The sequence below is a fragment of the Pongo pygmaeus genome, chromosome 5 (assembly GCF_028885625.2).
Source record: "Pongo pygmaeus isolate AG05252 chromosome 5, NHGRI_mPonPyg2-v2.0_pri, whole genome shotgun sequence".
NCBI classification, from domain to species: Eukaryota; Metazoa; Chordata; class Mammalia; order Primates; family Hominidae; genus Pongo; species Pongo pygmaeus.
In genome coordinates, this window is record NC_072378.2 from 64,831,342 (window position 1) to 64,856,529 (window position 25,188).

At 36.4% G+C, this 25,188-nt stretch overlaps 1 protein-coding gene across 1 annotated transcript in view; it reads right to left on the bottom strand.

The window, feature by feature from the left end:
• The window catches only part of LOC134739729 (protein eyes shut homolog), a 351,486-nt gene that overhangs the window by 287,685 nt on the left and 38,613 nt on the right, over positions 1 to 25,188 (bottom strand). Inside the window, exon 3 of the mRNA XM_063666301.1 lies at positions 22,139 to 22,253. The gene's annotated coding sequence lies outside the window, so the exon portion shown is untranslated. The remainder of the gene's footprint in view (positions 1 to 22,138; positions 22,254 to 25,188) is intronic.

The following is a 25,188-nucleotide window of genomic DNA, read 5'->3' on the forward strand; positions in this document are numbered from 1 at the left end:
CCTCGGACTTCACATAATATATGTTTTCACTTGTAATATGATTTCCTACTTTGATAAATTCAAACCTACTATTTTTTATGTTTTTCATACAGATGGTTTATGGTTGTTAGGCAAAAATATTTATTTAGATTATGAAATAAAAGAGCCTAAGTTAATAAAGTTGGAAACTTTTGCATACTTTTCTTAAACAACTGAAAAAAAAGAAATTGAGTAACTATAGGCAACATGGTGTCCATGATTAATACAAAATTTAATTATTCACAAAGTGCCAGGCACATGGGATATACAATACGACATGTCTTTAAATTTTACTTATTTCATTTTCCATTATCTTTAGGTTTATATTATTTCACAGATAATAACTACACATTTCATAACTAAATCTGAAATCCATATAAATGCACATTATGAGTGTTTTGGGAGATATGGACCCCCAACAGACGGTGAGATGCTGAAAATTTAGACTACAATATAAAAATAACTCTTGCTACACTGTACTTCACCAAAATACACAGGACTAGCTAACAATCACACTCTAATAAAAGAATCTTGTTGTATGGGGTCAAAGCTTTAATTCATTTAATGTCCGTATATTTGGTAAAAATGGTAATATCTACGGATATCTCCAGAAAAGTTCACCACCTAGCAATATCTATGCCTGTGAAAACATCCAGAATATCTTGTATTAATAAATTATATATATGTTGGATGTAGTCCAATGAGTGTCATGACTCAGAAGAAAGTACAATAAACCATTTTCCCCACAGATAATCAGTTGTCTCCATAAAATGTACATTTGTTATAAAATGCATAAAAATGAACTAGGTGTACTTAAAATGGATCTACATGAGGTTTACTCTACTTGGCAAGAAAAACATTTACATTATTAGATAGAGAAAGTGGTTGCATCAATTATAGCAAATAAATGACAGTATTTGTTTTTTATTTGTCATTATTCTTAAATCCTCTAGAGGCAAAATGGTTAATGAAATACTTCTCAGCCTGCATTTATATGCCGGCCTTTTCAATAAAATCTGTAAATATTCAGATACAATCTATGCATATTCTGTAGTAATCTTTAAAGATTATCAATAAAGACTGTAGACATAAACATATACATGCATGTTTGTGTGTGCACGTATACACACTACAAAGTCTAGTCCTTGCAAAAGATGAGAGGTATGTTTTCATTGTTCATTATCTATTCAAAACCACTAGCTTACTACTACACTGTGCAGAATCAAACAAAACTTTCTAGAACACACCAAAAGGCAAAATTCAATCATCGTATTTGCTATTTCAAAAGTCTGAAAAATGTTGCTTAGTAACTTGTCTGCAAGTAGGTTGTTTAATTGAATTCAAATAATTATTTTAAAATACTTTGCAAATTACTTTGTCCTTTCATTTTTAATTTTATACCTACATTACTATTGATCAATACCTTGCTTGAGACAAAGTCTAGGGTACTTTGCAGTTTTCATCTTTTGAACAAGACTGGCAAGTAGTGGGTATTAAATGAGCACTGGCCAATTTAAATGAATATTCTTAGGAAAATAATTCATCCCAGTTATCCGAATATTCAAAACTGAGTTCATTTCATATATATATTATATATATGTGTGTGTATATATATAAATATATATATTTAGTACATATATATGTACTCTATATATTATCTATGTAGACACAAAGCTAAATGATGTTTACTCTGCCACATTTTTACTGTCTTTTGGATAATATGATTTTTAATTTTTTAAATATTATGCTTTCTTGAGATCAGATATATATATATATATATATTTGATTTTTTAAAGTATGTTTTTCCCCCAGGGCATCTATACAAATACTTCTCAGATATGGTCACTTAGAAAAAAAAGTTCTCGGCTAGGCGCAGTGGCTCACGCCTGTAATCCCAATACTTTGGGAAGCCAAGGTGGGCAGATCATGAGGTCAGGAGATCAAGGCCAACCTGGCTAACACGGTAAAACCCTGTCTCTACTAAAAATACAAAAAATTAGCCGGGCGTGGTGGTGGGTGCCTGCAGTCTCAGGTACTTGCGAGGCTGAAGCAAGAGAATGGCGTGAGGCCGGGAGGCGGAGCTTGCAGTGAGCCCAGATGGCAGCACTGCACTCCAGCCTGGGCAACAGAGCCAGACTCCGTCTCAAAATAAAAAAAAAGAAAAAAAAAATTATCAAATATTATGAACACAAATTAATTTGATGTGAACTTCTTGACACAAAATTGTATCAAGAGTTAGAAGAACATGTTAATGCATTAGCATCAAGTATTAAACATCTACTCTTACAGTTTTTCAGTTTTAAGTAATTAATTTTATTAAATTATATATTTTAGTATAATGGAAGGCTGATATCCAATTTTTAAAGCCAGCTTTTATTCTACGTTTTACTCATTTTTTCTGATGTAATGACATTTTTCTAGTGTTAATAGTCATATAAAATGTTTCTGCTCTGTGAGTTTCTTCACTAATTCTTGTGTTTAAGTCTTCTATGAGTTTCTTTTAATTCACTCAAAATTATTTGTTCACTCTCTAGAAATGCATTACTCTTCCAAGTAATCAAATCACTGTTTAAGACAACTGATGTGTTAATCAACCTTGTTTGCTTCAAATAATAAACCCACAAGTTAGACCAATTTTAAGACTAATTTTATTGAACCAGAGAATTTAATATGGCATCATTTTCCCATATGTTTTAAGAAGTAAATCTTTCCTGACTTTTTAATGATTGCCATTCTAACTGGTGTAAGATGGTATCTCATCGTGGTTTTGATTTGCATTTCTCTGATGGCCAGTGATGATGAGCATTTTTTCATGTATCTTTTGGCTGCATAAATGTCTTCTTTTGAGAAGCGTCTGTTCATATCCTTTGCCCACTTTTTGATGGGGTTGTTTGTTTTTTTCTTGTAAATTTGTTGGAGTTCATTGTAGATTCTGGATATTAGCCCTTTGTCAGATGAGTAGGTTGCAAAAATTTTGTCCCATTTTGTAGGTTGCCTGTTCACTCTGATGGTAGTTTCTTCTGCTGTGCAGAAGCTCTTTAGTTTAATTAGATCCCATTTGTCAATTTTGGCTTTTGTTGCCATTGCTTTTGGTGTTTTAGTCATGAAGTCCTTGCCCATGCCTATGTCCTGAATGGTAATGCCTAGGTTTTCTTCTAGGGTTTTTATGGTTTTAGGTCTAACATTTAAGTCTTTAATCCATCTTGAATTGATTTTTGTATAAGGTGTAAGGAAGGGATCCAGTTTCAGCTTTCTACATATGGCTAGCCAGTTTTCCCAGCACCATTTATTAAATAGAGAATCCTTTTCCCATTGCTTGTTTTTCTCAGGTTTGTCAAAGATCAGATAGTTGTAGATATGCGGTGTTATTTCTGAGGGCTCTGTTCTGTTCCATTGATCTATGTCTCTGTTTTGGTACCAGTACCATGCTGTTTTGGTTACTGTAGCCTTGTAGTATAGTTTCAAGTCAGGTAGCGTAATGCCTCCAGCTTTGTTCTTTTGGCTTAGGATTGACTTGGCAATGCGGGCTCTTTTTTGGTTCCATATGAACTTTAAAGTAGTTTTTTCCAATTCGGTGAAGAAAGTCATTGGTAGCTTGATGGGGATGGCATTGAATCTATAAATTACCTTGGGTAGTATGGCCATTTTCACGATATTGATTCTTCCTACCCATGAGCACGGAATGTTCTTCCATTTGTTTGTATGCTCTTTTATTTCATTGAGCAGTGGTTTGTAGTTCTCCTTGAAGAGGTCCTTCACGTCCCTTGTAAGTTGGATTCTTAAGTATTTTATTCTCTTTGAAGCAATAGTGAATGGGAGCTCACTCATGATTTGGCTCTCTGTTTGTCTGTTATTGGTGTATAAGAATGCTTGTGATTTTTGTACATTGATTTTGTATCCTGAGACTTTGCTGAATGGCAATCATTAAAAAGTCAGGAAACAACAGGTGCTAGAGAGGATGTGGAGAAATAGGAACACTTTTACACTGTTGGTGGGACTGTAAACTAGTTCAACCATTGTGGAAGTCAGTGTGGCGATTCTTCAGGGATCTAGAACTAGAAATACCATTTGACCCAGCCATCCCATTACTGGGTATATACCCAAAGGACTATAAATCATGCTGCTATAAAGACACATGCACACGTATGTTTATTGTGGTACTATTCACAATAGCAAAGACTTGGAACCAACCCAAATGTCCAACAATGATAGACTGGATTAAGAAAATGTGGCACATATACACCATGGAATACTATGCAGCCATAAAAATTGATGAATTCATGTCCTTTGTAGGGACATGGATGAAATTGGAAATCATCATTCTCAGTAAACTATCGCAAGGACAAAAAACCAAACACTGCATGTTCTCACTCATAGATGGGAATTGAACAATGAGAACACATGGACACAGGAAGGGGAACATCACACTCTGGGGACTGTTGTGGGGTGGGGGGAGGGGGGAGGGATAGCTTTAGGAGATATACCTAATGCTAAATGACGAGTTAATGGGTGCAGCACACCAGCATGGCACATGTATACATATGTAACTAACCTGCACATTGTGCACATGTACCCTAAAACTTAAAGTATAATAATTAAAAAAAATTGAAATTAAAAAAAAAAAAAAGCAGAAGTAAATATTTAGGCCGGGCGCAGTGGATCACGCCTGCAATTCTAGCACTTTGGGAGGCCGAGGTGGGTGGATCACGAGGTCAAGAGACTGAGACCATCCTGGCCAAAATGGTGAAACCCCGTGTCTACTAAAAATACAAAAATTAGCTGGGCGTGGTGGCGAGTGGTGGGTTTACTCCCAGATACTCGGAAGGCTGAGGCAGGAGTATAGCTTAAACCCCGGAGGTGAAGGTTGCAGTGAGCCGAGATAACGCCACTGCACTCCAGCCTGGTGACAGAGGGAGACTCTGTCTCAAAAAAAAAAAAAAAGTAAACCTTTATTTTCTAATAAAACTAAGAAAAAATAAATATGTATATATCTTAGTTCAATATTTTTAATTCAGTTTGTGACTGATCACTATGACTAATTAATACATTGAAGCTTCTAAAAATGTTACTATTTCCCTGGCTTATTTATACAAATTAAGTATTGAACATGTGTATAAATATTAAAACAAATAAAAATTAAACATCATATGCAGTTACAACAAATGATTTCTAACATTAGGATACGGATTTTTATGGAAAAGGAGAAATATTTTTAGACTTTCTTTGATCTTTAGTTCAGATGATTTTAAATAACTTTAATGTGCTTGTTTCTGCAGATATTCATTAAACATCAAGAGGGTTAAAAACCTATGTATAACTAAGAAATGTTGACTTGGAGAAAAAAAGATTGTTTCACCTCTGATCTATATTTGATATTAATTGAGCAGGTTGATAATATAACAAGAGCTTGTGAACGAAGCTATTGATTTACTTATGAGGGACTTAAAATATCTAGTTTACTAGTGACATTCAGAATGCAAATTAATAAAGAAAAAGAAACTCACTTGTTACGACTTTAAAAACTGTTCTATCACATATCTATTGGTAAATATTTAATGATACCTGAATTAAAATTATATAAAATTAGCAAGGTATATTGGTAAATGTTTAATGGGACCTGAAAGAAAATTATATAAAATTAGCAAAATAAGTTCATATGGTATGTTATAATTTTTATTTTTAAATGTTTCCTTGATGTGTCTCTTTTACTGAGTTCTAATATGAGGAATCACCAAATACAGATAATCATAGCATTCAATGAGGAGAAGTTAAGTGAGTTAATCAACAGGTGTTTATAAAGCTGTGGTGTTATGCTGTCACTAATCTTTCCTTGTAGTAAATATCGTGGCACATTACAGAAAAAATAATAAAACAAAACTAAAAATAAGCAGTTCCCAAGTCTCCAAGCACAAGACAGAGATGCCTATAAATTTAACTGAACAACTTTTACAGTTTATGTCAGCAATAAAGGGATATCTAAACAGAGACCAGAATGAGGCAGAATCGTCTGTCCTTCTCAGCTGACTCTCTCTGAGGCTCACTCTTCTCCCCAGTTGGTTAATCCATTGTTTTCTTCATACGGGTTAGAAACAGAGGAGAAACTTTGGAGATGAGAAATTTGAACTTTATATTTTTCTTCTTTATTTCTACAGGCTACACTGAAAACAGTTGCTCTGTATCAGGTTAGCCATAAGTTAGAGCACCAACTTAAACTACCTTGAAATACATCAACTTTTTATAAATTTTTTGATTTAGAGATTTCAAAATTACTTCTGCTATTAATCAAATTTTCCTTAGACATGTTTTCCATTATTATTGTAATATTATTATTGTTAAAATAATAGTAGTAGCTACATTCCTTTTCACATTATTCAATTATGGCAAGTCATTTGCATATTTTTTCTTATTTAAGGTCTATACAACAGTTTTATGGGATGGTGGTGTTAAAATTATTTTTCCTTGCAATAATAAGAATAAATATTTAGGACACCTGGTTTGGATTATTGCATTGGAGAAAAATGTACTTCAAAGCAGACTATCATTGTTAAGATTGTTTCATTTCTTGAGTTAATCAAGAGTGAGACCACATTTTTAATGAATATCTCTTACTATATAGGAATAATCTTCCTTTTTTTTTTTCTGGTTTTGAAACAGTATCTCTCTGTCACCCAGGCAGGAGTGCAGTGGGGCAGCTACAGCTCACTGCAGCCTCAACCTCCTGGGTCCAGTGGTCCTCCCAACATCACCCTCCCAAGTAGCTGGAACTATAAGCATGCAGAACACCACCCGACTAATTTTCAAATTATTTGTACAGCTGAGATCTGTCTATGTTGCCCAGGCTGGTCTCAAAATCCTGGGCTCATGTGATTCTCCCACCTCAGACTCCCAAAGCACTGAGATTGTAGGCCTGGACCTCCGCTCTTGGCCATTCTTCTTTTTAATACCTTAATTTGAGATGTGGCCAGGCAAGCAGTAGACCTTACTTCTAATTACAGAATTGGGAGGAAACAAAGAGTCTGAGCTCTGGGCACACAAGCTGATGCAGTTGATGTACAATGTCCTGCTAGATAACCTCCAAAGACTTGGTTGTAATTTTCTCAATCTCTATTTTTCGTAGGAACTTGGTAGAAAGCAAGGGACAGTGAAGTCATCATCCAGGAGGAACTAACATGAAAAATATTTTGCAGATATATTATTATTATTTTAAAATCATTTGTCTTAATTTTTAAACTGCTTATATAAAATGAATGTTTATCCCTTGAAATGAATTACATTAAAATTTAATGAAGATATTTCAGGTGCCTTCAGCTCAAAATAATTTGGGTAATTTTTAACAATTATTTATAATAAATAAATTTAAAGGACAGCTGAGATATATAATTTTTATGAATTTACACTTACAAATTTTTAGTATAGTATTGTACCTAGGGGAAAGTTTAATACATAATAGGTATTCAGTAAAAACTTTTTGAAAAAATAATTGAAGACATAATAGGTTAGCCTGGATTTGCCATTTAATCAGTTCAGTTCAGGGTCTTGAGTATGTACATATGAATCATTATTAAATAAACATGGAATTATTTTGTAAATTAAAAGTAATGTATGTACATTTCTTAGATGATGTCTAACATGCAGTAGACATCCAATGAGTCATAAATCGTGCATAGTGTTTACTTTTGGAATAAAGTGAGACAGAAGAGAATTGGTATTTTCTCTGTCTCTCTTGTATAACCTAGCATAACCCACCTTTCTTGAACATAGGCTTATGTTGAGTGGGAAGCAAGGGAGTAATCACATGGAAGAATGTTCTGCTTTCAGGAATTAATGCATCCTATTCCTAAATAATTAACTACAGGTAAGTATATGATAGATGGATGGATAGATAGATAGGCAGACAGGCAGATATTCTCAAACAGCAATTAAAGTAAACATTACAACTTAATTCAGTATCTCATATTACAGTTCAAGAATTTGAGAAAATATTTTCTAAAATAATGATATTAGGCATAGAAGAGACACACATAGTGGCTATATAGAAATCTCAAACTTATACAAAAGCAATGAAAGTTCCCCTGATAGATATCAGTATGGGAATGTTGTGTTTACATTAAACCCTGTATTTTAGAATGACTTAGTATTGTGGTTGGCAGTTTTGCCTCCTTAATCTTCAAACCCTTGATATTGCACCTATGAATATGTCAGCTTACATGCTAAAAGAAACTTTGCAGAGGTGATGAAGGGTATGATGAGGAGACTATCCTGGATTAGATAGTTTCAGTCTAATCACTCTAGTCCTTAAAGGAGGAGAGCCTTTTTTTCAGCTGAATTCAGAAAGATGCTGTGATGGTTAATATTGAGTGTCAGCTTGATTGGATCGAAGGATGCAAAGTATTGTTCCTGGGTGTGTTTGTGAGGGTGTTGCCAAAGGAGATTAACATTTGAGTCAGTATGCAGGGAGAGGCAGACCCACCCTCAATCTGGGTGGGCATCATCTAATCAGCTGCCAGAGCAGCTAGAATAAAGCAGGCAGGAGAAGGTGGAAGAGCAGACCTGCTGAGTCTTCCTGCCTTCATTTTTCTTCTGTGCTGGATGGTTCCTGCTCTCGAACACCGAACTGCAAGTTCTTCAGCTTTGGACCTTCTGGACTTACACTACTGTATGTCAGGGGCTCTTGGGCCTTTGGCCAGAGACTAAAGATTGCACTGTTGGCTTCCCTACTTTTCAGGTTTTGGGACTTGGACTGGCTTCCTTGCTCCTCAGCTTTCAGACGGCCTATTGTGGGACTTCACGTTGTGATCGTGTGAGTTAATTCTCCTTAATAAACTCCCCTTTATATACACATCTATCCTATTAGTGTTGTTCCTCTAGTGAGCCCTGAATAATACAGATGCTCTGGAAAAGGGAGGGAGGGGAGAAATTCAAAGCCTGAGAAAATTTCAACCTAGAGGAAGGGGGCTGTTATACAGGGAAAGTGGGCTGCCTCTAGAGGCTGAGAAGACCTGAAGCCAATTGTCAGTAGGAAAACAGGGACCTCAATCTCAAAATCAAAATGCACTGAATTCTGCCAGCAATCTGAGTGAGCAAGGAAACAGATTATTTTATATTCCCCGAAAAGCCATGGTACTCTGTCAACATTTCGACTTCTTCCTGGGGAGAGTTGGAGCAGAGAAACTAGCTGAAATCACCAAATTCTGACCTCTTGAACTGTGAGATAATCTATTTGTGTTGTTTTATTTCACTAACGTTGTGGCAATTTGTTATAGCAATAGAAAACTAATGCAGGCATAATGGAGGATTCAGACAATTACAAATTTATCCAGCTTTCATTTGCTTACTTTTAAATCTTTCCAATATGAACAACAAAAACATGTTAATTTTGTGACTTGCCTCAGTTAACAAAAGGAAAGTTCTGGTGTGAAAATGTTAATATAATACCACATATTTTAGGCAAAAAAAGTTGTGAAATAGTCTCATATAATTATAACATACATATTTTCTATTTTTATGTTTACTGAATGAATGAAATTTAAAGAGTTTAAGTTTCTGAAAATTAAACACAATTGCTTATATGCAAATTGAAAACTTGCATCGTTAGTTGAAATCTAACTATTTTTTGTTTTATATTTGAAATTGCAGTGACAATGATTTCCATTTAGCTCTAAAGCCATTAAGCAAGACAAATTTCTCAAGAAAAGGTTCTTAATGTAGTCCCTGAAGTGAAATGTAACAATTGTCTATCTAAAATTGCTCTTGGAATCCTACTTCGCAATAATCATTTGCAAATGTAATATTTTTCAGTTACCAAAACTATTTTACCTTTACTGAATTTTCCTGTGGATGTTCTGAAATTATTCCTTCCCTTCCTTTAATTGCAGATTTTTCAAATGTAGCTTCCAGATAAGCTTCCAGGTAGCAATCATGATCTGAATCACTGAAGCCCTGTGTAGTGATGTGTAGTCTCTTAGTCCCTAAGAGGTTCCACAAATATCATCTCCTATACACGTTTTGAACCTCCTAGACGATGATACAAAGCACTTATAGTCAGACTATTCAGTCCTGGGAGATTTTTGAGGTCTAAAATCTCACAGTGATTCTTTGGTTCTTGTATTTGTCGTTCATCAAGTCACATAGTTCATCAAATTCATTTCTGGCTCAGACCTTGCCATATTTAGGGGCTAAAAGAACCACTACCTAGAGTTCGATTGAATTCTAAGGCCAAGATCATAGTCTTTGTTTTCTTGTTGTTGTTGTTATCTTCTATGTGCATTTAGTAATCTCATATCACTGGGAAGTCTAGAATGTCCAAAAGCCTAGATGATGTACTGTGGAACTCACATGATCCCTTTGATAAGGGTGAGAGTCTATACAGGGATAGATACAATGAATAAACTAAACCGTAATCCACTGCCTGTATAATTGAATCTGTTTTAAACAAACCCTAATTTTTTAATTAAAGCTCCTCTGACCATTGAAATCAATTGTATTTGTATACCTAAAACAAGCCATGGACCCGAATAAGGAGTAGATTAGAATACAGACCAGGAATGGAGTAAAGAGGCCTAAAGTAAGGAATGACTAATTTACAAAATAACAAATACAAAGATAGTAACAAATATCCCAGCCTCAAAGTTGTAATTAATAATGATAATAATAGTAATAATAGATACATATTGACTATGTGTGTGCTCAGCAGTGTTTTATGTATTGTATGGACTCATAAGAACAGAGAGCCCCCGGCTCAATGGAAATGGGCATATTATGTAAAAAAAAAAAAAAAACACACAAACAAAAACTGTCTTGTTAAAAACCAATACATTTCAGGTTTTCTTTTCTTTCTTTCCTTCTTTCAGCCTGCCTTTCTTTCTCTCTCTTTCCTTTTCTTTCTTTCTTTTTCTTTCTTTCTTTCTTTCTTTCATCTCTTTCCTTTCCCAGTTTATCTTCCTATAAATATTGATTACCTGAAATTGGTGCTACTGTAACAATGACAATAAAATGCACAGTATTTACTTTAAGTCTGGGCAGTAAACAGCAAGAGAACTCTTACTGGAGGCTGTAAGAATGCAGTTTGTATTATGCAACAGGGAAACATAAAACTGTCACTTGTGATACCATGAAAGAGAGAAAATATCCCAGTGAACCTGTAGCTTTAGGTCAAAAGTTGAACAAGTTTAACAAAGAGAATTTGTGATGGCTGCATTTGTAATGGTACTATAGGAAAGAGATGAGCTTGGAAAATAATTCAATGGTTTTCATGCAAATATATGATGTTACTGTTTATAATTTTAGGGGTGTGTAGGGTTGAAACACATTTTTAACCACAAACATTAAAAAGCAAAATTGAGAAATGATTTGATCAGCAAAGGTCAATCAAAACTCAGATTCACAGTAAAGTCAAGTGTATGTCTATCACACTCACTGTTAAAACTATACAGTAGTTTAAGATGATGCTCAGTCAATCCTTTCAGTTGAACAAATAGTGCAAGGAAATGAGACTGAAGGTGAGGCTGTTCTACAGAATCCTGGCAGGATCAAGGTACCCAAAATTAAATCTAAAGGGAGAGTCATATCATTAAAAGAAGAGTAGGTTTTATAACCAGAAGTTATTACACACACACAAAAGACTTGAATCTTTAAGGGGGTTATTCTGAAGCTGTCATCACAGGATTAACAAGAATTCTGGAGAGAAATATAGTTACAAGTACGCATTAGTCAGGCTGCAGTTTGATCCACTTCCTTGTAACCAAAGTCAAAGTCACTAGATATCGACCATTTGCATGTCCATTGTTCTTATTGGTAGGATACCTGAAGTTAGAATCATAAGACTTTTAAGAATCCTGAATTCCAGCAGAACAGCTGATGCCAACCCAAAAACCCCACATAAGAACCAAATCAGCATGAGAATGCAGTTTCTTCTTCTCCCTGTCTCATGACTGCACCCTGCACTCTTCAACCAATCAACAATCTCCACACATCAGCCCACTCCAAAACCTTTAAAAACCCTACCCTCAAACTCCTCAAGAAGACAGCCCTCAGGTTTCCTCCTGTCTCTTTGTTCAGCAGCTCTACAATTAAACCTCTTTCTCTGCTGCAACCTGATGTCTTGGTGTATTGATTTGTCTTGAGCATAGGGCAATGGGCAATGAACCTTTTGAGGCTATAGTTCCACTAAGTAATCCACCTCTCTGGACTAAAAAATAAAATGACCTCAATATTCTGAAGATGTAAAACAAGCCTATAAAAAAATCCTGCACAGCCTCCAGAGAAGACAAATTCTCAAATTCCCTCTTTAAGTGAAGACAAGAAGGATAATAGAAAGTTAAAGAACTCCCAAAGATCAATCCCATGGATGATGGAGAACAAGGTACAGAACTGGATTGCTAATCCCAGGAAGTGAAATTAGGGTCTAATCAAGGAATACACTTCCAGTGTAAAAGCACCTCATAAATTCCACACAGCTGGATTTCAGAATTGCTGTTGACCAATGACCATTATATCTCCTGTTCTTCCCATATCAAAATGGTCACTGTGGTTGTCTTGTGTCTGCTTCACTATGTAATATTTGGTAGGGGAAAGGGGATCTTTGACACTTAGGTCAATAGGAATCACATCCAGACTTCATTTAGAGACTATCACATTATCTAGATTCCTGGATTTTAGTTAGATACTAACATTGCTTGGGACTTTGTGTTCCCCCTACCTGCGGAAACAGGAGAAAAAGGAGAAGTAAACAGTTACACCTTATGGAACATCTTCTCCATTAATATTTTCTTAATAGTACATTTTTCTGCTTTTTATATCCAAACTTAGTAGAACTTATATATTTCTCAATGTAAATTTTTTGATCAATATTTATCTAAAAAAATTTCAAAAACTCAATAGCAATATTTTAGCAAAAATGGTATATGTGAAAGTCTCAGGTTGCATAACAAATACATTTGACAGAACTTCTAAATCATATGCAGCTATTTTGAAAACTTGTAGAGTATCAACAAAAGAAATACCATTCTTATATGAAGCACATCACAGTGTCATTGTCAGTTAAAATATTCTCTGTGACTTTGTACTTGTGTTGAACATCTTGCCACATTACTTTTTATATTTCCATAGTACTTGTCTAAAATAGTAAAACAAGTCCTCCAAACAATAAAGAAATTTGTATAAAAATTATTGAGAAAAGCTGTCTCAATGGAAGAAAACTTACTGAATGCAAAAGAACTGCTTGTTAACAACCGTATTGTTTGGTAGTTAAGAACAAAAGATGTAAGCAATTTATATACTTAGGCAATAGTTCATAATGTATATTCTTTAATGCATTTTAAAAAGTAATATATTGGTTGTAAATATTTGACTGATGTGTAACTCATTAGGAATATTTTTCATTTAATTTATTAAGAAATAGACTACGTGTTAGTATTTTCACACATAAACCTCTAATTTGCAGGAATAAATTACTGTGATTAATGGGAGATCCCTGTAAAAAAGAGGATCAACCAAGTTTTTGGTGACAATGAAGACAGATGTGACCATTATTTGTGCTGTTGAAAAATATCCTCATTGTCCAGCCCACCTTCTGGACACAAAGTAGTTGCACTTCCTGAATTCTGTCTGGAGGATGGGGCTGGGTGGTGAGTTTCAGTCCGTGAGGTGTGGGTGGAAGAATGCACATCATTTCTGGACCAAAGTACTTAATCCACTATGATGTCCTCCAGTGTGTTATTTCCTCCAGCTACTGTGAAAAGTAATATTAGCTTTGGTCCTTGAATGAGGATGGCATACACACCAGATGGGCTATAATGGACACCTAACATGAATGGAAAAAAAAAAAATCCTGTGTTGTTTTCCCTCTTTGGGGCAAGTGGGAGATGAGTTTTACTTGAAAAATCTAGTCTGATCTCTACTGTTTCTCTACGACTTCATTATGACTGAACAAGCCCAAATACTGTCGTCTCTACTCTGATTTACTATAACAGACTTATAATTGATTTTTCTCTTTCATGTTCGTAATCTGCAAGTCTTCTTTCCATAAAGGGAGAATAAATTTTTTTAACATGCAAATAAGATTGTGTCAGCAGTTCTAATGTGCCTATGGATAATTCGAGTAGAGTATAAGTAAAATTTACTAGTAGGTGTTCCAGGAACTGTGAGGCCAAATTTTAGAAAGTCCATTATTATGGATGTTAGAGTTCCCAAGCATAAAAGAGAATAATGAATAGAAAGAAAGGTTATAATTCAGTTAGTGGCTAAAGTCACTGAATATTTACAATGTGGCAGATACTCTTCAGTTCTCACATCACTCTAATTCTCTTACAACTTCTCCTACTTTATATATGAGGAAATTTAGTGACAGAAAGATTATGGTAAACATAATGGTAAAATATGTCTTAGGTAACACAATTGTTAACGTAATAGAAGTGGGATTCAAACTTGCCACAGAGCCTAACACTTTTAACTGCCAAAAAACAAAAAAAGTCCTGGAAGTTCTAGGGACAGAACCAATAAAAAGTGGGCAAAATGAGCTCATGAGGAGTTTACGAAAGTGCCTGTTACAATGCTGAATGCAAAGAAACTGCATGCTTTGTACTTATATTCTTATCTGGATGCTTTATAGGTACCAGATTTTCTCTGCTCGTTCATCAGTAGATAGATGAATGTTCCTGATTTCCACTTGACAAGTTAATGCATTTTGGAAGTGTAAATACTCAAATAAAATTCAAAATCAATGTCTAATAAAATTTTTCTGAGCCTGGACTCCACCACTAGACGACGTATGCATGTAAGAAATCCGCACTTGTACTCACTAACTCTATAAAGATAAAAATAAAAATTTTCTTTTTTTTTTCTGTAGTATAAAGAGCTCCCTTGGTGCAGGTGAGTATGTTATTATTCATGCTCTATCATATTCCAAATTTCATTTTATGCTACAGGTTAGCATATCAACTACTATCCTCATTTTCCATCGAAAGGTCAGTGTTGCTCTTTGTGTGGTTTTTGAGCAGAAGAAATATGCATTCTGAACAGTGTTATAAATGTATTAATTATTCCTTAATAAGTTATTATGCTACTTGGATGACTATAAGAATGTAATATATACCACTAGGTAAGTTATACTTTCTCAAGTAGAAACAAAGAATTGAAAAACTAGAAGATTATCTTATGATACCTAGTTTAACTTCCATGTTCCATAGGTGAAGAAATTGAGTCCCAAGTAATTAAGTAATTTTCCCTGAATTTCAGAAGATACTAGTAAATAGGGATAAATTGAGGACCATAACTGAGGGCCCTTGAATCTGTGTTCCATGCAGCTTATGTAATTAATAAAATAAAAGCCTCAATGACACAGCAAATATGTCTATCTACAGAAATTTATTAAATAGTATTTTTAATAGTAAATGAGAAGTCAAAAAGGTTGGCTCATATAAAGATGCTATGTAATGTGTTTTTCTTGCTACCACAACGTAATCATTGCATTGTTAGGGTTGTGTTTTCTCTGAACTATCCATCATAAGATTTATTTTTCTGACTTTTGTATATCTAATGCTTTCTTACTTAGATCTTCTAGTAATTCACATCTGAGTTCACTTTGCTCTCAACACTTGTCTAAGCAGGGTTAGGCTACAATGGTAACACTTTACCTTCTTGCAGTGTGCTATATTTCATTTTGTAATTATATGAAAAGACATTTTAAAAAAGAGGAAAGAAAAGCTCAATGTATTTTACAGAATGCATTTTGTGCCAAGTCTGAAGTACCATATACTTGTGAATACCAGAGAGTTTTCAAAGCATTTTCATTTTATTTCACATTATTTCATGTAATTCTCCCACTAATCTGTAGAGATAGGCGAGTAGGTTTTAATGTCTCTGTTTTACAGATGAGAAAAACTTGGCATTGGAAGGATAAGTGGCTTGCCCAAGTTCACATTGGTATTAAGGGGTGAAGCTGTCCATTATTCAGTGCTTCTCCCTCTACAGTTTACTGAGATAATCAGTGTTACTTAATAGTAGCTGCCTAGAACATATCTACTATAATTATAAAATACCTACTCTCAAAGCCACAAACTGGCCCTTTTCCCATTTCTCACACTTCTATAGAACAGGGGTCAGCAAACTAAAACCCACAGATCAAATTGGAGTCCTTCCTACCTTTGTAAATAAAGTTTATTAAAACACAATCACAGTCATTCATTTACATATTGTCTATGGCTGTTTTCCTGCTGCAATGGCAAAGGTAAGTAGTTGGGAGAAAGGTCACATGGTCCCAAAGTCTTCAGTACTCTTTGGCCTTTGCCTTGAATGTGTGCTGACCCCTGCTAGAGAATATGAAAAGCTAAAGTATACTTCCAGACTCTTGCAGCTATTCTTTCAGAAACTACAGAAATCTCTAGGTAATGTTTCCAGGAAATGTTTTTAAAATAAACAGACTTGACTGGCTTGGCTCTTCTTTTCTTCGTCCCTTTCCTATATTTGCTTCTTCCAACCTGTATTGTGAACAACACCTGGGATTGCAGTCGTTACTTTGCATCCATGAAGAGACAAACATATGCACAAATGATGACAGATAGAAAGAAAACAGAGTTAGGGTGCCTAATTACATTTCTGAGCAACCTCTTCAGCCCTGGACTTCCAGGATCTATAAAGAATTCTCTACATATTAAATACACTGTTAGTAGTGTAACTTGATTATAATTTAAAAAAAATATAATGGATGCATTCGAATGTCCTGTCATTTACTGAGTCATAACAACAGTGTTAGCTTCCATGTTAAGGCCACTAAATATTGAATCACTTTAGGATTCAGCATTTTACTCCTTTATCTACACCCACTCCCTTAGCGATCTTATGTAATCTCATGAATATACAGTGTTTATGTGATGATTAATCTTAATTCTATCACAAGGCCAGTCATCTATTCAGCTAGCTACTCAGCAACTCTACATGGAAGTTTATCCGTATTTCAAACTTGACATCTGCAAAACCTGATCCTCTTGAAGATTTCCCCATTCCAGTTAATAGTAATTTAATGTTTCAATGCTTGAGCCAAAAACTGTGGGGTCATCCTTAATTTCTCTCTGTCACCTACATTCCATATTTTTAGCAAATCTAGTCATAACCCCATCAAAATATTTCCTGAGGCCCTGCAAGCTGAAGCTTATTCCTTGTTATACAGGTGAGAGGAATATGTCAGATTGCCAGTGCCTTCCTCTTCTATAACTAAAAGTTCTTTGAGTCTAACATCTGGATAAATTGTGCCCAACATTAAACTTCATTTTTCTTCTGTCTCTATAGAAATGCTTCTTATTAAAAATCAATTTGCCTTCATCACAGACAGAAGCCTAGACCATCTGAGATGCCATCTCCTCATATTGGAAATAGCTGTTTGACTGAACTGATCTAGTTTCAGGACTAGTCTGCAGTTCATTTAAGTGCTGTGCTAAAACTGTTGGTAAGGATATCAACATCTTTGTCACATAAGCCTAGGAACACTAACTGGGAACCCCATGAGTACATGCAGATAACTGCAAAGTGGTTTTATTTTTATTTCCCTTGTGCATAACCCACCTCACCCCCCAACTATGCCTCTTGTCAACAGGAAAAAGCTAGAGTGATCATCAGCCTTTTCCCATCTCTATAGCCAACACCTTAAGAGTAAGGTGCTATGGAACCCAAAGCAGGGTTTAAAACTACCTTTGCAAATTATATCAGGGAGAAAATTACGACAGTCAAAGAGATCTGATTTAACCCCCCTGCCCCATCTTGCCTTTCCCTTCAACATTCCTGAGCTTAGGCTAAGCTAACTTTGAGAGACATTTAGTTTATATGACTTTTATCTTATTTTGTTATTTTTATAGAGATGAGGTCTCCCTATGTTGCCCAGGGTTGTATCAAACTCCTGGATTCAAGCAATCCTCCCACCTTGGCCTTCCAAAGTACACGGATTACAGGCATGAGCCACAGCAGCCAGACAATATAAAATTTAGTTTTAAATGATAATAGGCCTCCCCCAAAACTCAACCACCTTTGTAAATCTAATGAAACATTATCAGGCTAGAGGGAGGAGCTAAGGTGTGGTCTGATCACAACATATGCAACATCACTACTGTAGATTGCCCTTTTGAGATATTTGTTCAGGTTTTTTGCGTGTCTGACACCTGGACCTGACTGCTCCTGTGGCTCCACATGGGAGCGACTCAGCTTAAGAGGATAGCTTTGCCCTCCTACAATTTCATCTCTGCCTGAACCAATCAGCAGCAAAGTACCCATTACCTGGCCATCCCATCCCTTCCCTCAAACTGTCTTTGAAAAACTCCTAACCTAAACGCCTGAGATGAGATTGATTTGAGTAACAACCCCATCTTCTGAGTAGTGTGGCAGGCCTTGTGTCAACTAAACTTTTCTTTAGTGCAATGCCATGGTCTTTACTTATGCAGTGGGCAGGAAGAACTGATCAAGCAATTATACTTCTACTCTTGTCTTATTTGGTCTATTCTCTGTACCTCAGTCAGAATGACCCAGTAAAACTGAAAAGAAGACAAGGTCATTTCTCTGCTCAAAATTTTTCAATGATTTGCTGTCTTTCTTAAATAGAAGCCAAAATCTTTGACAACAACCTACAAAATGCTTTGCAATCAGTCCCACTTCCTCCCCAACCCTACCTTGTTATTTCCATGACCTCAACTCATAGGCTTTTCATTCATTGTCCTCTGGCTACACTTTCTTGCTTGCTTGTCTTCCTGAACATGCCAAGCATTCTCCTGCCTGGAAGTCTACTCTGGTTATTCTCTTTGCTCACATTGCTGTTCACCCAAAAAGCTACATGGATATCTCTCTCTTGCAAATTTCTGCTCAAATTTGATTACCTCAGTGAGCTCTTCCTCGACTCTTCTGTATAAAACAGCCAACTATTAACCACTTCCCTTAAGATGACAGCAAGAATGAGGAAAAGAAAAAGAAAAATAAATAGAAGCATCAAAGATTATCCACTTCTCCTTCCCATTAGTACTTCCTATATTCTCTAATCTTCCATTCTTTGCTTATTTCTATCATTAATGTTTTATTATGATATATAATTTATGTACTATAATATACACTACTCTTAAGTATTTGCTTTTGCTCCTTAACTCTTATGTCTTCTATGATACTATATACTTTACTTTTATTTATTTAGTTATTTATTTTTTGAGGCAGGATCTCAATTCTGTCACCCAGGCTGCAGTGCAGTGGTGTCATCACAGCTCATCAATGCAGCCTCAACCTCCCAGGCTCAAGCAATTCTCCCACCTCAGCCTCCTGAATAGCTGGGACTACCAGTTTACACCACCACAGTTGGATATGTTGTTTTTCAAAAATTTTTTGTAGAGATGGCGTCCTCGTATGTTGTGAAGGCTGGTCTTTAAGTCCTGGGCTCAAGAGATCCTCCACCTCTGTGTCTAAGATTAAAGGCTAAGATTAAAGGCATGAGCCAACACACTTGGTCACATTTATTTATTGTTTACTAAATATCTTCCTGAATTTAATTTAAAAACGATAAAGGCAGAAATTTTATTTGTTTTATTTGTAGAGAGCCCACAGATTTTTTAGTAAGTTTCTGGTGAAGAATTTAATATGCATTTTCTCATTTAATCCTCACATTAATGAGTTATTTCCTCCACAGAAAAAAGGAAAAAAACTCAAATATATTATATTTAAAATAATTGGCATTAGTCACATTGCTAGTAAGTAGTGATGGAACTGACGACCAGTGTGGAGCAGCTGCTGCAAGGACGCAGGCTGCACAGCGTGAGACATGGACAGGGTTTCTTGTTCTGCAAAGCTAGTGGGAGCCAGGAGCAGGTGAGAGCCCAGATCCCTACTCAGTTGATGAGGCAGAAGCCTGCGCTCCCTGGCACAGCTGCAGCCTCCCAGCTGTGGCTCTGGACTCCAGCATCGCTGCACTCTTGGGGGCCCAAGAAGCTCCTTGCCATCGCAGGTTTAAAAGTACCTGCTCCTGCTCCCTGGCCTCTCCCCACTTCCAGCACCCTCTCTGGCATGGAGCAAAGTTGTGACCAAGCCTGGGCACTGTTGCAACTTGACCAAGTGTGCGGGCACTCGGGGCACCGCTGACACACCAGCTCCCTGCTGCCTCAGCTTCCTCCAGACTTTGGACACCAACAAGCACAGGAGGGAGGCTGTCGGGCGGGGTGGGTGGTGAGAGCAGCTCAGCATGGGCCTGCGGCACCCCTGAACACAAACAGCCTGGGCACTGTGGACAGCATGTTGATGGTGGCAGGAGGCAGACAGGCCCTTGGGTGGAAAGGGGTGGTGCATCCCAAGTGAAACCCCACCTTCAAGGCAGGGATGGCCTGAAGCCTGGGGGCCAGGTTGTCAGTTCCAGCTGGAGTCAGCTACCCAGAGTGAGAACTTATGGTGCTTTTTTCGGGCCTGCCAATGACAGCCCATGGACAAATAAGCGTATATTTCCTCCCTTCTGAGCCCACTGAAACCCTGGACTCAGCCAGACTCGGACGTATGTCGGGACTACCAGCTGTGGGAAGGAACTACCCACTTCAGGTCTCCTGGAGTCATAAGGATGACCTGTCTGCAGAAAGGAGCGATCCACTAGGGGTCTCCTCTAAGCTGTTCTGTTGCTCAATAAAGCTCCTCTCCACCTTGCTCATCCTCCAGTCGTCCGCATACCTCATTTTTTTAAGAGGCAGGACAAGAAGTCAGGACCAACTGAATGGTGGGAATGAAAGAGCTGTAACACAAACAGGGCTGAAACTCCCCCCGATCGCCATGCTGTGGTCGATGAAAAGGAGAGAAGAGCTGAAGAGGCCCTTTGGGGACGCCAGACCTAGCGGCTCCCCGAGCCAGGGCCGTGACACCCTCTTTGGGGCTCTGTTCTTCCTGGCGTCTCGAAGCTTCTGGGTGCCACCGCATTCCCCTCATCCGGACACAGGTGCCCACAGTGGAAGCTGCTTGTGGTACATCTGATCCAGCCACAGCCTTACACAGAGTAGGCACCTTGCCGGTGCCTGGAGCTGCCCACTGCGCTGCAGCAGCCAGGCGTGCACAGTGGGTGGACCCCACGCTCACTTTCTCACATACCCCTTGCCACTCCGTGCCTGGCTTACCCTTGGCCGGCGTGGGATCCTAGCCGGTAGTGCAAGCCAAGCACAGCCTGCCAGGCCGACTGGGCAAAACGAGCCCAGTGGGCCCAAGCAAAACTCAGGCAAACTCGCTACTGGCCACAGAGATTTCCAGCTGGAAAAGCAACACCCTAAGGAACTCAAGACAGTAGTGTTGCCAAGATTTTAACTTAGAAATTGTGAAGTCACAGAATACCCTCTTAATTACCATGCTCTATATTCTCCTAGCTGCTCTGTAGAACAAAGTTCAGACAAAACAAATAGTAACATGATTGAAATGGAGATTGGCAGGATACTATAACAAGCAGATATCAAGCTACTTCAGAACAATATCCTCTTAGTTGCCAAATCTAAGAGAAAAAGCAAATAAGCTCATAATAAAATACAGAGAACAAAAAAGCTGAGAATGTATGATTAAGATAATATCAATATGAGAAAATACTACATTTAAAACTAGTTGTCAGTAGAAGGAGGAGTAGAGAAAGGAAGAGAATAGAACTCTATTAAGTCAAGTTTCAGGAAGAATTTTCCAGTCTGAAAAAATAAGAAAAGTTATTAGAGAAGTAATAAGGGGTCATTTCTAGAAGAATAAAAACCTGTATATGTTTATCTATTAACTCAAAAAAAAATTCTACCCTTTCATCTTGAAAGAGAAAGAGATGCATTTTAATAATGGATTATTTAAATGCATCTCTTTCTCTTCCCAAGACCCCAAAAATGTTATGACAAAGTAACACCAATAATGTGAAAACCCATAGAATTGTGACTACAAAAATTGAGATATTTCAGCACACCTTTAGCAGATCTAAAGTGAATTTAAGAGGTAGGAACCATTTAGTAGAGCCAAAAACGATAAAACCTGAAATTCTCTAGAGTAGAATGTTAATGAATGGTGAAAGATTCTGAATAAGGAAGCAAAAATTGCCATGAAAAGCAGGGAATGAGGCAAGATTATAAAAACACAGAACCTGTTTTTACCTCAGGACTCTTATCCTTACCTCAAGTACACAGGTTCTGTTGCTGTTTGAGATCAGTGTTTTATTTGCTAAATAAATATGGAGCAGAGGATCCAGACTTGACTCCCCAGGTGTAAGAGAGGAGTGAGACACAAAGCTGGAAAAAAAGAAATAAGAAAAATTATTTTATCTTTCAGTTTCTTCTCATCATCCCTAAGCTCTCCCACATCTTATGGAGGGATATAATCTCCTCCTTTCAGATTAGCCAGTATCCTGCCTTTAGCTATAGTCCTACATTTATTGTCTGTGTAATTACCGAGAGAAATAAGATGGTAATTAACTTTCAAAATGGGCACTATAGCTGTAACAAAATCTTTGAAAGCAATTGACATACAAAAATTCCACAAATAAAAGTAAGTGTAAGCTCAGATAATACAATAGTACATTATTCATAGAATAATGCTTTTCCCATTCCATTGTATTTTAAACCTATGAACCCAAATGCCATACTGGAAAGAAATGTTAGGGAAATGTCAGCAGTAATTCAGTGGGTCCATGAAAGGGCTTCAACTTGGCAGGAAACCTCTAAAATTATATGCAGGATCATATTTGTATTTTCATGGTGATGGTTTTCATGAAAGTATCTCTAAATGAATTTCAAAACTAATTCTTGCATTAAAAAGAGTATTTTTTTCCTTTAGGAAACTTTTTAATACATAGGCTATCCATGAAATATGTATATGTCTGCAGTTGCTGTTCAAAGCAAGATCAGCTACTCCTCTGTCTGAAAAATATTTTACTTCATCTTCATCTTGAAGGGTATTTTCAAGGCATATAGAATTCAAGGTTGGGAGTTTTGCTGTTATTGTTCTTTCTGTGTTGTTTTGGGTTTTTATTCAGCATGTTGAGAATATCATTTTACTGTTTTCTGACTTTTATTGCTGCTATTGACAAGTCACCTTTCAACTTAATATTTTCCCTTGGGCCATTTTTTAAGATTTTTTTATGGTGTATTTGATGAGGTACAGTTTCACTATAATGTTTCTAGTTGTGGATTTATTTTTATTTCTTTTTTCCTGAAATTACTTAGGATCCTTGACTCTATGGATTTCTGTCATTGACTATTTCTGAAAAATTATCAGCCACAATTTTTTTTTTTACCCTTGGCCAGTAAAATTTATTATCTGTGCCCTATTTCTTTTTTTCTCCTCTTAGGACTTCAGTTGAAATAATGTTACATTTTCTCACTCTGTCATGTATATACTTTATTCTCTTCCTGTATTTTCCTTTTATTTCTTTGTCTCCCATGCTTGTGGTGTTTTTTACAGTGTAAACTTAGCTTAGGTAGAAATATGTTTTCCATATGTGCTTCCCTATATGCTTCCAGGTTATAGTGGGCCAAAATAGAAGTTTGTACATGATTTGGAAAGTGGAGAGGAAGAAACAGCCATAACCTCTGTTGGTTTTTTTGGTGTTAGGCTGTAAGAAGCAGAAGCATCAAGCTCAGAGAAGCAAATTCAAAATTAACCATACTCTCCCCAACTCTGCATTTGTAACATTGACCTGCTAGCCCTATTGACCAAGAGTGACCTCAGGCCCACTCCATCTCAGATGGAAAGGCAATACCCTGACACAGATGTCTCCACTAGTTTTCCTTTATGGTCCCATTCTGCAAGTCAGCCATGCCTGATTTCTGAGATCTCTGGCAAGTTCTAATTTGTCCACCCATACTGGTTCTTCAGAGAGGAGGAGAGCAAATTTCTCTGATCCGCTAACTCACCCATTCTGACCCTTACTTACCCAGTGTCTTGTGTAGTTGTCTAAAGTTTTAGTGCTATAATAAATGTCCTATTCTGTATTACTTACAGTGGTAGTGTTCACATGGTTGAACTTTGTCTGTACTGTGTACTGTTTTACTGCACTCTAAGAACACTAACTTCACATCCTTGTATATAATTAGCTATGAGGTCTATGCAATGAATTTTTAATTTATTAAATTTTGGAGATCTTTATGTTCTTGATATTCTTTTTTACATCTGTAGCATCACATTTTATTTCCCTGTTTCTGTTGATATCCTGAACTTTTGTCTTTGACTTCTTTAACTTAAAAAGCTTAAGAGTTTCTTCTGCCTTGACCTCCTGGGCTCTAGTGGTCTTTCTGGCCTGGAATTAGTCATCTCACAGAGTAATTCACAAAAAGATTTAGAAACAACTGAGCTCAAACCACAGCTTGGACCACTTCCTAAGTAACACATAAGTTCTCCTTGTTTAACATCACACTAGATTGTAAAGTCCTTATAAAAAATAGATTTGCTTATTTTATCCATAACTGAATATATAGGGCCTAGAGGAGGTCTGAGCATCTGAGAGGTACTCAATACATATTTGTTGAATAAAAGCATGGCCAGAAAAGGATAGAATTATTCTGTGCTCTCCCTAAGGATTTCAATAGGATGTACTTCTGGGTCTACTTATTTTGTTGTTTGTGTTTCGGTGGGTACATGCTTTTGGTGTGTTTTTACTTTATGTACCTGGCTATCTTTGATTGAGCTAAGCGTTACACATAATTAATTGTAAAATTAAGCATAATTAAGCACTGCATAATTATTTGTAGGAATAATTAGAGGACTGAGATGAAGGAAAGCCTTCATCCAGAGAGGATTTCTGTTTGTTTCAGTCAACGGGGGCATTACTTGTCCTCGGTCACATTCAACAGTTTGAATACTTTAGATTACTGAAGGCTCCAGACTTTTAAAATTAGGCTACAATTCTTCAAGAAAACCAATCATTTCATTTTTTTATTCACCTTTGTCCCAAAGGTGTATTTATTAGGTAGCAACTTATTGTGGGACGCTTACCTGTTAGACTCTTCATTTTGTTTTATAATTTTTAACTATAGATACGTCAATACAAATATTCACATTTATGTAACTAACAAATACTTCTATTAGTTCTAGTTTTCCCTTTGATTTCAGTCTAATAATTATTTCTTTTCTTACAAGACCTGCAGTGATTTTAAGAAGATATTTTAAAATATATCTTATGCAGATTTTTAGAAGTTTTTAATAGAATTGTTTGTACAGACAATCCTC